Source organism: Alligator sinensis, unplaced genomic scaffold (assembly GCF_000455745.1).
Source record: "Alligator sinensis unplaced genomic scaffold, ASM45574v1 scaffold952_1, whole genome shotgun sequence".
Taxonomy (NCBI): Eukaryota; Metazoa; Chordata; order Crocodylia; family Alligatoridae; genus Alligator; species Alligator sinensis.
Genome location: NW_005841999.1, coordinates 25,704 through 35,904, shown reverse-complemented (window position 1 = coordinate 35,904; position 10,201 = coordinate 25,704). Strand labels below are relative to the sequence as shown.

Genomic DNA, 10,201 nt, shown 5'->3' with positions numbered 1-10,201 from the left:
CTGCTGGAATTTCATAGCACAGGTGGTTTTGTTTTGATGGGCTCACATGCAAGTGAGGTAGCTTTGAAGGAGTATGTAGCTGCCTAGTTACAGATCTCAGACCCCAGGTAGCAAGAAAGATGCAAGTAAGACTGAGGAAAAAATGATAGTTGAGAACTGTGACCCTCTTTTCCTTCTCTGTCCTCTAGCCCAGCGTTTCTCAACCCGTGGGTCACAACCCAAAAGTGGGTTGCAAGAATATATGAAAGGGTTGTGAACAAACTTTTAAAATGGATTCTCCTTTAAAGGAGAAAAATGTGGGAAACTGTGGGTTTTCCCTTGCAGGCTGGCAGAGTTCCAGCCTGCAAGGCGCTCCCCTTCCCCACACCCTGGGGGCCTATGGCCTGGAGGGGCAGTGGGTCAGAAGTGAGGGGCACTGGGTTGGAACTGGTCATCAATGTTTACAAATGGGTCCTGGTACAAAAAAGGTTGAGAACCACTGCTCTAGCTTATGAAGTTGCTTTTCCTGGCTCAGAATCGTGGCAATGGCTTCAGTAGTCATCACCCCTTTTTCTTCCTAGAATTGGCAGGGAGACGTTCTCAAGATGCAGTCACCTGCTCTTTTCTCATAACATCTAAACTTGGCTTGCATCTGCTGCCTCGCCCACTTACTGCAGAGAGTAAAGTGGTTCCCAGCTCCATTGCTGGTCACAGGCCCAGCTGCAAATGGCCTTCTGTTCATTTCAGAGTTTTTAACACTAAAGCTTTTTTGGAATTTTATTTTCATGAAAAACATATGAAATTTTGTTTGATTTTTCCTGATTCAGGATGAAATAAAATAGCAAAGCATTTTGTATGAAGAGGCTAACCCTCCTCATCCTCCCTCCTCCTTTCCCCCCATCCTCCCCAAAAAGCTAACAATTTGTTTTGAAGATGGGATGTTCTTATCAGTTGCACAGCCCAGTGTACAGCACATTTAACCAGTATGTCTGCATCTTGGATTTCTTTTTTTGGAAAGATACTATATACATTTCTGTGCCTCTTAAATGCATGCAAATAGCTTGTTCATGTGACATTCATAGATTTTTAGGGATGGGGACGATAATTGATTAGGGCAGAGGTTCCTGGGTTGCAGGGGGTTGGCTGCCGGATTATGGTACCGGGCTGCGAAGGGTTGGCTGCCGAGTCATGGCACAAGCCCCCCACTTGGTCCCCCATCTGTCCACCCAGGTCAGTGGCTTCTGGGGTTAAAGCTGGGTGGTGGGCTAGCCCTGGGAGGGAGGCAGCTGGCTCTGTGACCCCCATCTTGCTCCTGCTGGTCAATGGTATAAAAAAGGTTGGGAACCACTGGATTTAGGGGAATGAGGATCATACCAGATCAGGAAAAGCAGATGAAGCTTCTGAGAGCAAAGAGGGATTGTTGGTTGTAGCCATCTTGGTCTAAGGACATAGGCAGGCAAGGTTCTTTGGGTAGGTGTGATATCTTTTATTAGACCAACCAAAGAGTCACACCTACAGGCTGGGGAACTCACTTAGTAGACACTTAGTTCTTGCCAGTGTCGAAACAGAAAAGGATCTTGGAGTCATCATTGAGGCCACAATGAACATGGGCCGACAAAGTGGGGACACGGTCAGGAAGGCCAACCATACCTTGTGGTGCATCCACAGATGCATCTCAAGCAGGTCCAAGGAGATGATCCTCTCCCTCTATGCGACACTGGTCAGGCCGCAGCTGGAGTACTGCATCCAGTTCTGGGCGCTGCACTTCAGGAGGGATATGGCCAATATGGAGAGGGTCCAAAGGAGGGCCACCCGCATGATCAGGGGTCAGCAGGGCAGGCCCTACGAGGAGAGGCTGAGGGACCTGAACCGGTTCAGCCTCCAAAAGAGAAGGCTGAGAGGGGATCTAGTGGCAGTCACAGATGCTTTCATTCTAAAGCCTGTTTCAGGGGTGGGCAATTATTTCGAGTGGAGGGCTGCTTACCTAGTTTTGGCAAGCTGTCGAGTGCCACATGGATAGCCCCACCCCTTGACAGGTGCCCCGCCCTCTGGTGGCCATCTTGTGACTAGAAGCCCCACCCCCTTAGCCTTCGCCACCAGAAGTCCCTCCCCTTGCCCCTGGAAATATTCCTTTCAGTAAGGGATTTTGTCGTCTCAGAACCAGAAAAATACTAAATTATATTCTAAAAATCGATTATCTACAACATCATTAATTTGATTTTAAACAATAGTTTTGTCCAGATTTACATGTGTTTGTGTAATGTACATAGAGGTGATTGCGCAGTAGCTTAAAATGAAGTCTTACTCTCGTATATTGTTGTGGGGGTATAGGGTTGTGGGGGGTGTGGCTTTTTGGGGCTGTAGGGGGTGTGGGTGGGGTGAGGGATCATGTGGGTATGTGTGGATATATGAGGTATCAGTGGGTATGGGGTTTGTGGGGGCCTGTGTGTGGGTGAGGGTGGCTAGGGTATGTGAGGGGGTGTGGGTGTGGCGGTCTGCATGTATAGGAGTGTGCAGGGGGTTGTGGGTGCAAGTGTATGATGGGGTGTGCATGTGGGACTTGCCTGTGAACTCTCTCTCTCTCTCCCTCCCTCATTGCTCTCTTTGTCTCTCTCTTTCTCCCCTTTCCTCATTGCATGGACACCACACGCCACAGGTGGCGGAGGCTTCTGGTTGGGGGTGGCCTAGGGGAGGCGGGGCAGGGACGGCCTTGCTCCTGAGTCCTGCTGGCTTCCCCTGGGTCCTACTTCCCCAGGTCCTGTCATCTTTGATAGGCAGCCAGGAGCAGATAAATATTAGTTTTCTAAACTTTGTAGGGGCCCTGTGGGTTGGATAGAATGGCCCCGGTGGCCTGCAGGCCCTGTATTTTGCCTGTCCCTGGCCTATAGGAGCTTAGGAGCTCTTCACGGTGTCCTCCTTTCACTGCAGCGGATCTTGCTCTGATATGCTTTAGATGCTCTGCATGACAGCTTGTCCTGCTCCCTCCTAACACTGTGTTAACCCTTCTGTCACCTGCCACTTCTTTGCCTTTGTTATCAGTTAATGTTGCTGCACAGTTTCGTGCTGGTTAGCTAGTTAAATTTAAGACCCTTACTAAATAACTTAAATATAATTTGATTTGTTTATTCATAGAAAAGATAGTTTCATTGAATAATAAAAAAAATTATGCTATTTATGTCACTTGCCTTTCCTTTATCACTTGATATAAATCTAATTCTGCTCTCACGTTTTCTTATGTTACCAATGTGCAACTCCTGGTGTCAGGGGAGGCATTCTTGACTGTCATCAGGATGAGATCACTAACAGGCTCAAAATATTAAAGATTATTTCAAAATTTCCTGTGACAATTTGGTTTCATATATAACCCAAATACAATAAAGGCCCAGACAGAGCCAACTGAAGCAGGGTGCGGGGCCTGGGGCCCCTGCCCCGCCTCGGATCTCACGCGCCCCGGACCCAAAGAAGCTCCTGGCAGCAGCAGTTCAGTGGTGGGGGGAGGGTGCGGGGTAGCAAGCAGCTGGAAGCAAAGCCAGCAGCAGCGGTGCAGGGTCACCACGGCCGCTCCGCCCAGCTCTGCGGTGCCCGGGACAGACTCCCTGATTTGCCCCCTCCTAGGGACGGCCCTGGGCCCAGAGGTAAAAATAATATTGATTTTTTTTTTCCAACAAATTGTGTTGAATTTGGCACACTTGAAGTTGTGGCCAGGTTTTTTGGGTTTTTTTCCAAGTTTTAAAAAGGGGCACAGACACTAAGGAATGCCCTTGTAGCATTATAGAAGTTGAATGGACAGATGTACGTGTTCCCTATTGCTACAGAAATGTTCGTGGAAGAAGCGGGAACTTCACTGTAGTACATTGTTCTGTTGTAGTACGATGCACTGTAACAGGACAAGGGGATCTCTTGGTTTCCCAGTATCCCACACTGCTTAACTGTCCTTCCCTCTCTCCGTCACCTACCTCTTTCCAAGGAAGCACGAACAAGGGAAAGTGGGGCAGACAGTTAACAGTTAATGAGAACTGCTTGGATGCTCAACTGTCATTGGAGGTGAGGGGTGGTGGGGGGGAGTAGAGTTGTTATTTTTTCCTCTCTTTTATGCCAGTTTGTTTTTTGTGAAGAAGTAAAAACCACTTAAAGGACCATCTGCCTCAGAGACCACTTCATAATCTCAGTATTGAGCCTGCAATTCTGCAACTGGGTTGGTTTCCATAGTGCTGTTTGTTACGATATGTAGTGGGGCACTAATGTGTAGTATGTACAAGTAGGAATGAGGATCTTGATGAAAAGCAGCATTAAAAGACCAACACAGCATCATCTGAGAAGTTTAAACAGCTCTCCTTGGAGAATTGCTATAAGGAAAGGCTGCTATACTTGCCATGCTCCTAAAATGTGGTTGGTTGGTTGGTTGAGTTCTTATGAAGGTGTGGGATAGCTAAATGGAAGTAAAATAAATGGGGATGTACAGACGTTTCTGCAACCTGACTTGTCTTTTTTAATATTGTCGTTTGTTGGTGTCCAACATTTTGGCCAAGGAAGGGTCTATGCTCACTAATTTCAAGGCTTCTCTGCAATATATTGCAGTTCCAACAGTTTAACTAAAATATCAGGACAAATTAAAATCCTAAATTGGAGATCCACAATTACAGTAATGATGAAAGCAATTTTTGTTTTATTTCTTAAGAATTAATGACCTGTTGGTTGGCTGGTTAATTGAGAATTCAGTAGGTGAAATAACAGCCTTTGTATTTCATAGTTATATCTATCATATCTTTCAGTCAGCTATCTTGTACTTTCCTCCGCCCCTCCTTGTGTTTTAAACCTCTTTGGACAGGAAATCTGTACTGTGAACCCTACAAACCCTCTCTCAAATCTTTAGTATGGTTCTAAGTCATTTTTATTGTTCATTAGTTATTGAATCAGATGTACTTAGTTACCTAATAACTAAGCCAAATAAACATTTTAATATTTTTAAAATGTCTTACTTGAGCACATATATCTTTTTGGTTTTGACCCTTTACATTCTTGATTAGTTCATATGATGTTTGCTGTTTTCTATGATGCTCATAAAACTGGTTAGTACTTGTCTGAGAAACTTTCACTTTCCCAGTGCTACATAAATAAATACTTTATTTCTGAAATTCTTACTAGCCATATAAATAAACTTAAGATTATTCAGATATTTTAGTGACCCTGTTGTCTTTTTCTTGACAGGTATCCAGTCTTGCTAATGTGATGGCATAAACTAGTTAAAGTCATCTAAATTGCATCATGGTTCTCAGCAATGGTGACTGATAGCATTACAGTGGCACTATGGGCATCTACTAGACCAAGCATCAGAAGTTTATATTTCCTTCACTTTGGAAATGGTAGGAAAAATCTTACTTTTTTTTTTTTTTTTTACTAAAGGTAATGGAGTCCAGCACTGCAGTTTAAGATTTTCTTTTTGCTTATTTTTAAAAAGTTATACAGTAGTAGAGAGATACAGAGTGTTGTATCAGAGGCATCGCTCATCATTAATATCTATTGAGTTTGGCAACTAATACTTGGCAAAATGTTTGCCAAACTTGAATTTGGAACCAGGACTTAGTTTGAAACACGAGTTCCCAGTCCTGATGTAGTAACATTACCCAAGTAAAATTAAGCAAGACTCCTTATTTGAAAAACACTGCCAGTGTGAATTACGTTTGAGTTTAGTTGTAAATGATTGTTGCAGGAGGACCAGGTGGTAACTTACATTGTTCAACATTTTCTAATAAAAAAGGAATATTGAAACCTTTCTTCTCTGAGAAGCTCTCACTCTGCTTCTGTTTGCAGTAGGACAGTGGTGCTCAACCTTTTTGCCCTGTGGGCCAGATGAATGGCATAGGGTTGGTCCCTGGGCTGGAATGAGTCCCACGTTGTCTTGGGACCTGGTACCACCTCCTCTGGCCCCTGCCCAGCAGAATGGGGCTCTGGGGGCTCGGCACCACCCCCTCACACTGGGATTGGGCCATGGGGACCTTGTACCAGTCCATCCTGGCTCCCCACACTGGGACTGGGTCCTGGGGCTTGGCATTGCCCCTGCTCAACCCTTCATGCTGGGATCAGAGCCCTGCAAGTGTATGGAAATTTGGCAGCAGGAGAGCAGTGCCAAATTTCTGGACCTGTGGAGAGCCTCATGGGTTGAATACCATGGTGCTGCGGGCTGGATCTGGCCCATGGGCCAGGGGTTGAGCACTCCTACAGTAGGACATAGGCATTCAACATAGAGTAAGAGTTCCAGGCTAGTGAGCATAGAAGCAGGACTGACAGCAACCTCTTGGGTTGTGAATTGCAGCTCCCGATAGTTTAGGCATATTATATCATCTCTTTGATAAACTTAACGGGTTCCATTTTAAAACCAGTTAGGTTCTAGAACAGCTTTCCAATATTTTTATTAGGAGCAATAAACCTGATTGCTCTAATACTATATTTTCATGCATAAAACATACATATCTTTCCCCTTAAACCAGCTGGGGAAATACTGGTGCCAAACATATGAGAGAAATGCAGGGGTCCAGACATTCAGCAGCAGGGGAGAGGTGGCTATGTTAATTGCTGTGCATGGCAATCAGTGCTTCCACAGCTCCCCTATTGACGCATCTCTAGACCCCTGGGGAGCCTCCCAGCCAGCTGACTTAGCACTGTGCGCCGGATCAGGCCAGCACATGGGCCAATCTGCATCTGAACTCGCTTTGTGTTCCCAGCCCTGGCACACTGGATTTAGCCCTGCTGTACAATCCCGGTCCTGGTGTGCCATGCAGCCCCATCCACTCTGCACTAGATTGGGCTGGCACAGGGGGTCAGACCCAGCATTCAGCCACAGACCCAAAGACCCCAGACCTCGGGAACTTACCCATACCCCAAGATGAGATTTTTTTTTTTTTTTTTTTCCCCCCCTTCTTGGAGCCTTCGAAAAAAAGGGTGGATGTTGTATTCAGGGCTTTGGTATATGTGAAGAAATATGGTAGCTAGGAAACTTTTCAGTCTTAAATTTATTCATAGTTTATCTAATTTATTTTTGTGTCAGTATTGTCTTTTAGCTTAAATAGTTATTTTCTTTCCCTGCTGTCTGCCCTTTCTAGTCTGTTTCTAGACAGCTGTCATGTTCCCTCCCTATCTTTGTTTTGTTAAGCTAAAATAGCCAAGTCTTCCTGTCTCCTCTTCTTATAGGACAGAATTGTACGTAATTTTCCAGATGAGGGAGATGCTACTTGTCATATTTATTGTACTACTAACACTTTCCTGGCTTTACTGGAAAAACTTCACATAATGAATGGGGATAGGTTGTATTTAACTTTTTCATGGTTACATCATATTGGTGACTCATTGTTATCCATTGATTGAGTAGCATACCCTGGTCCTTTTCGGTTAGTTATTTCCAACTGATGAGTTCCTGAGCACACTCCTGTTGTTTGTGTCAAGATCATTAATGAAAATATTAAACAAGGTTGTTGCCTGGACTGGTCCTAGAGGAATGTTACTATTATCCAGCCTGATACTTCAACACTACCCACTGGCATCTCTCTTTGAGCCAGTTTCTCTACTAATCCCTACTTTCTCTGTCTTAACTAATAGTTTCTTATCTATCTGTGTAACAAAAGGCTTTATTGAAGTCTGGATAAGGAACATCATCATTTGCTTTCACTAGAAAATCAGGTATCAAAGAAGACTCTTAGGTTAGTTTCCCATGACCTTTGTATACCAATGTAATATTTTCTACCATTTTCACTTTATCTTTGTCTTGGATCATTTTATTGAACATCATATTTTGTGACTAGTCACTTTGCTACTTACCAAACAACACCTAAAATAGTATTGCTTCTTGTTAGCCTTGGTCAGCTGTCACATTCAGGACTATCCAGGCCCTGCTATTGTTAGTAGCATTTGTTTTGTAGTTTGTAGCTCAGAAGCTAGCCTCCAATAATGTTATAATTTCTGGTAGCATTTTTCTCCCTAATGAACTGTCTTTGTTTATCCAATTTCAGCTGAGTCCACTTGTGTCCATCTTCATATCTTCCACTAGTAATTTAAGTTCCTAGGTTTCTGATATTTCTTTGCAAATATTTTATTGTTTCCTACTGATTGTGCTGTGTACCATAGCTGGATTAGGCACAGTCTTGTCATGTACTCAGTCAAGAACTTGACTGTTCCTCATCAGCATAAACACTTTCTTTGTCCTTGTCCTTTTGCCCATTTGCCTTTCCTTTATTCATTGCTGTGTGGTCTTCACCCGATTTTTTTTCCCCTTCTCTTGCATACTAAGAGATTTACTCAGCTGTCTCTTAAACTCCTTTCATTTTTCATTGGAAAGGTCTTATGAAGTCACACCAGCTTTCATCTGTTTCCCCAGCAGAGTCTTTTCTTTGGCCTGTGAAATTCTGTTAAGATTTTGCTGAGATAGACGCTACAAAATATTGCAGTTTACTACTTATCAATTGCATTCATCAGCACTTTTTGGCAGACTGCCAAGTAAGAGCTAAACATGCAGATATTCCAAGGGAGAGCTGATATTTTGCCAAAGTAATAGTTTCATGCATTGTAAGAGGAACACCTGGAAGCTGTTGGCACAGTTGTGGAGAGGTTGGGGAGGGAGCTGATCTTGGTGTCTAGGCCCCAGTGATCTGCTTATCCTGGGGACATAGTTTGAGAACAGCTCTTCCCAAACCCTCCCAGAAAGGATGGGGCAGTCTGGAGCCTTCTTGTTAGCAAGGGGAGGGGAGAAGCTGTTTTTTCTCAGTTTTGACCTGGCGCATAGCAGCCCATCTTCTCCCCTTTCCTGCTATTGCATGTGCCAGTGATTCTTAACCTTTTAGACTTGAGGTACTCCTCTTTAGGCTTCAGGCACCCTTTGGAAAATGCCAGCTCTTAGTTTTCACTTCTTGTTTTATTTTTCCCACAGAAAATAATAAAGCGACTTTGCTGTTGCAAAAAACTTTGAAAGACCACAGCTGGTCAGAATGTTTTAAACATACTAATTCCTATTTGAAATCTTTGGGTTTATTTTGTGAATCATGTTTGGACATGAAACAGTGGTAACACTGTGTGGCACCCCACGGCACTGTTGAAAGCATTTCAAGGCATGCCAGGGTACCACAGTTCTTTGGTTGGGAATGGCACCACTTTCAGGACACCATATGCAGCAGGAACTCCCTTGTTACCTGGGGCTGGGGGTCATGAGAAGGCTGTGCTGGGCTATGTTCTTCATCCTGTCCCCCAAATTAATAGCGGTCTCCTGTAGTCAGTTAACATAGAGCTTATGGTGCTGATGGGGTTGGTAGTCCAGGGTCAGTCTTCAAACTGTGATGATGATACATGAGTAGAGATGTTAAAGTTTCATAAGATTTAAGTAGTTCAACTTTATAAAAAAACAAACAAAAATATAAAATCAAGCAACATAACATACATCCTAAAGCAAGGGTTTCAGACTCATTTGGCCTCCTGGACTGACTGTAGACTGCAGAGCTTCCTGCAGGCTGGATATGTGAGTAAGTGCCAGCAGCAACATTGATCCTTGTGGCTGCTGAAGCTATAGTTTCAGCGTGACTCTGGAGCCCAGGAAGCTAATGCTGCTGCTTGACTACTACCCCACCTCGCTTTCTCCTGTATATCCCTCCTCTGCTCGTGCTTGTAGGGAGGCAGTTAGACGGGCCAAAGCTGCCATGGAGCTGAGGATGGCAACCCAAGTAAAAGACAACAAGAAATTGTTTTTTAGATATATAGGGAGTAAAAGGAAGGCCCAGGGAGGAATAGGACCCCTGCTAAATGGGCAGAAACAATTGGTGATGGACAGAGGGGACAAGGCTGAACTCCTCAACGAGTTCTTTGCCTCAGTGTTCCTAAGTGAGGGGCACGACAAGTCTCTCACTGGGGTTGTAGAGAGGCAGCAGCAAGGCACCAGACTTCCATGCGCAGACCCTGAGATGGTGCAGAGGCACTTGGAAGAACTGGATGCCTTTAAGTCGGCAGGCCCGGATGAGCTCCATCCGAGGGTGCTGAAGGCACTGGCCGACATCATTGCAAAGCCACTGGCGGGAATATTTGAAAGCTCGTGGCACACGGGCCAAGTCCCGGAGGACTGGAAAAGGGCCAACGTGGTCCCCATTTTCAAAAAGGGGAGGAAGGAGGACCCAGGCAACTATAGGCCAGTCAGTCTCACCTCCATCCTTGGCAAAGTCTTGGAAAAAATTATCAAGGCTCACATTTG

General features: G+C 44.7%; 1 protein-coding gene across 3 annotated transcripts in view; it reads left to right on the top strand.

Moving 5' to 3' along the window:
• LOC102385831 (ZZ-type zinc finger-containing protein 3) overlaps positions 1-10,201 on the top strand; it is an 83,130-nt gene that overhangs the window by 61,683 nt on the left and 11,246 nt on the right. For all 3 annotated transcript variants that reach the window (XM_006021599.3, XM_025201619.1, XM_025201618.1), the window contains exon 2: positions 5,188-5,342. The gene's annotated coding sequence lies outside the window, so the exon portion shown is untranslated. The remainder of the gene's footprint in view (positions 1-5,187; positions 5,343-10,201) is intronic.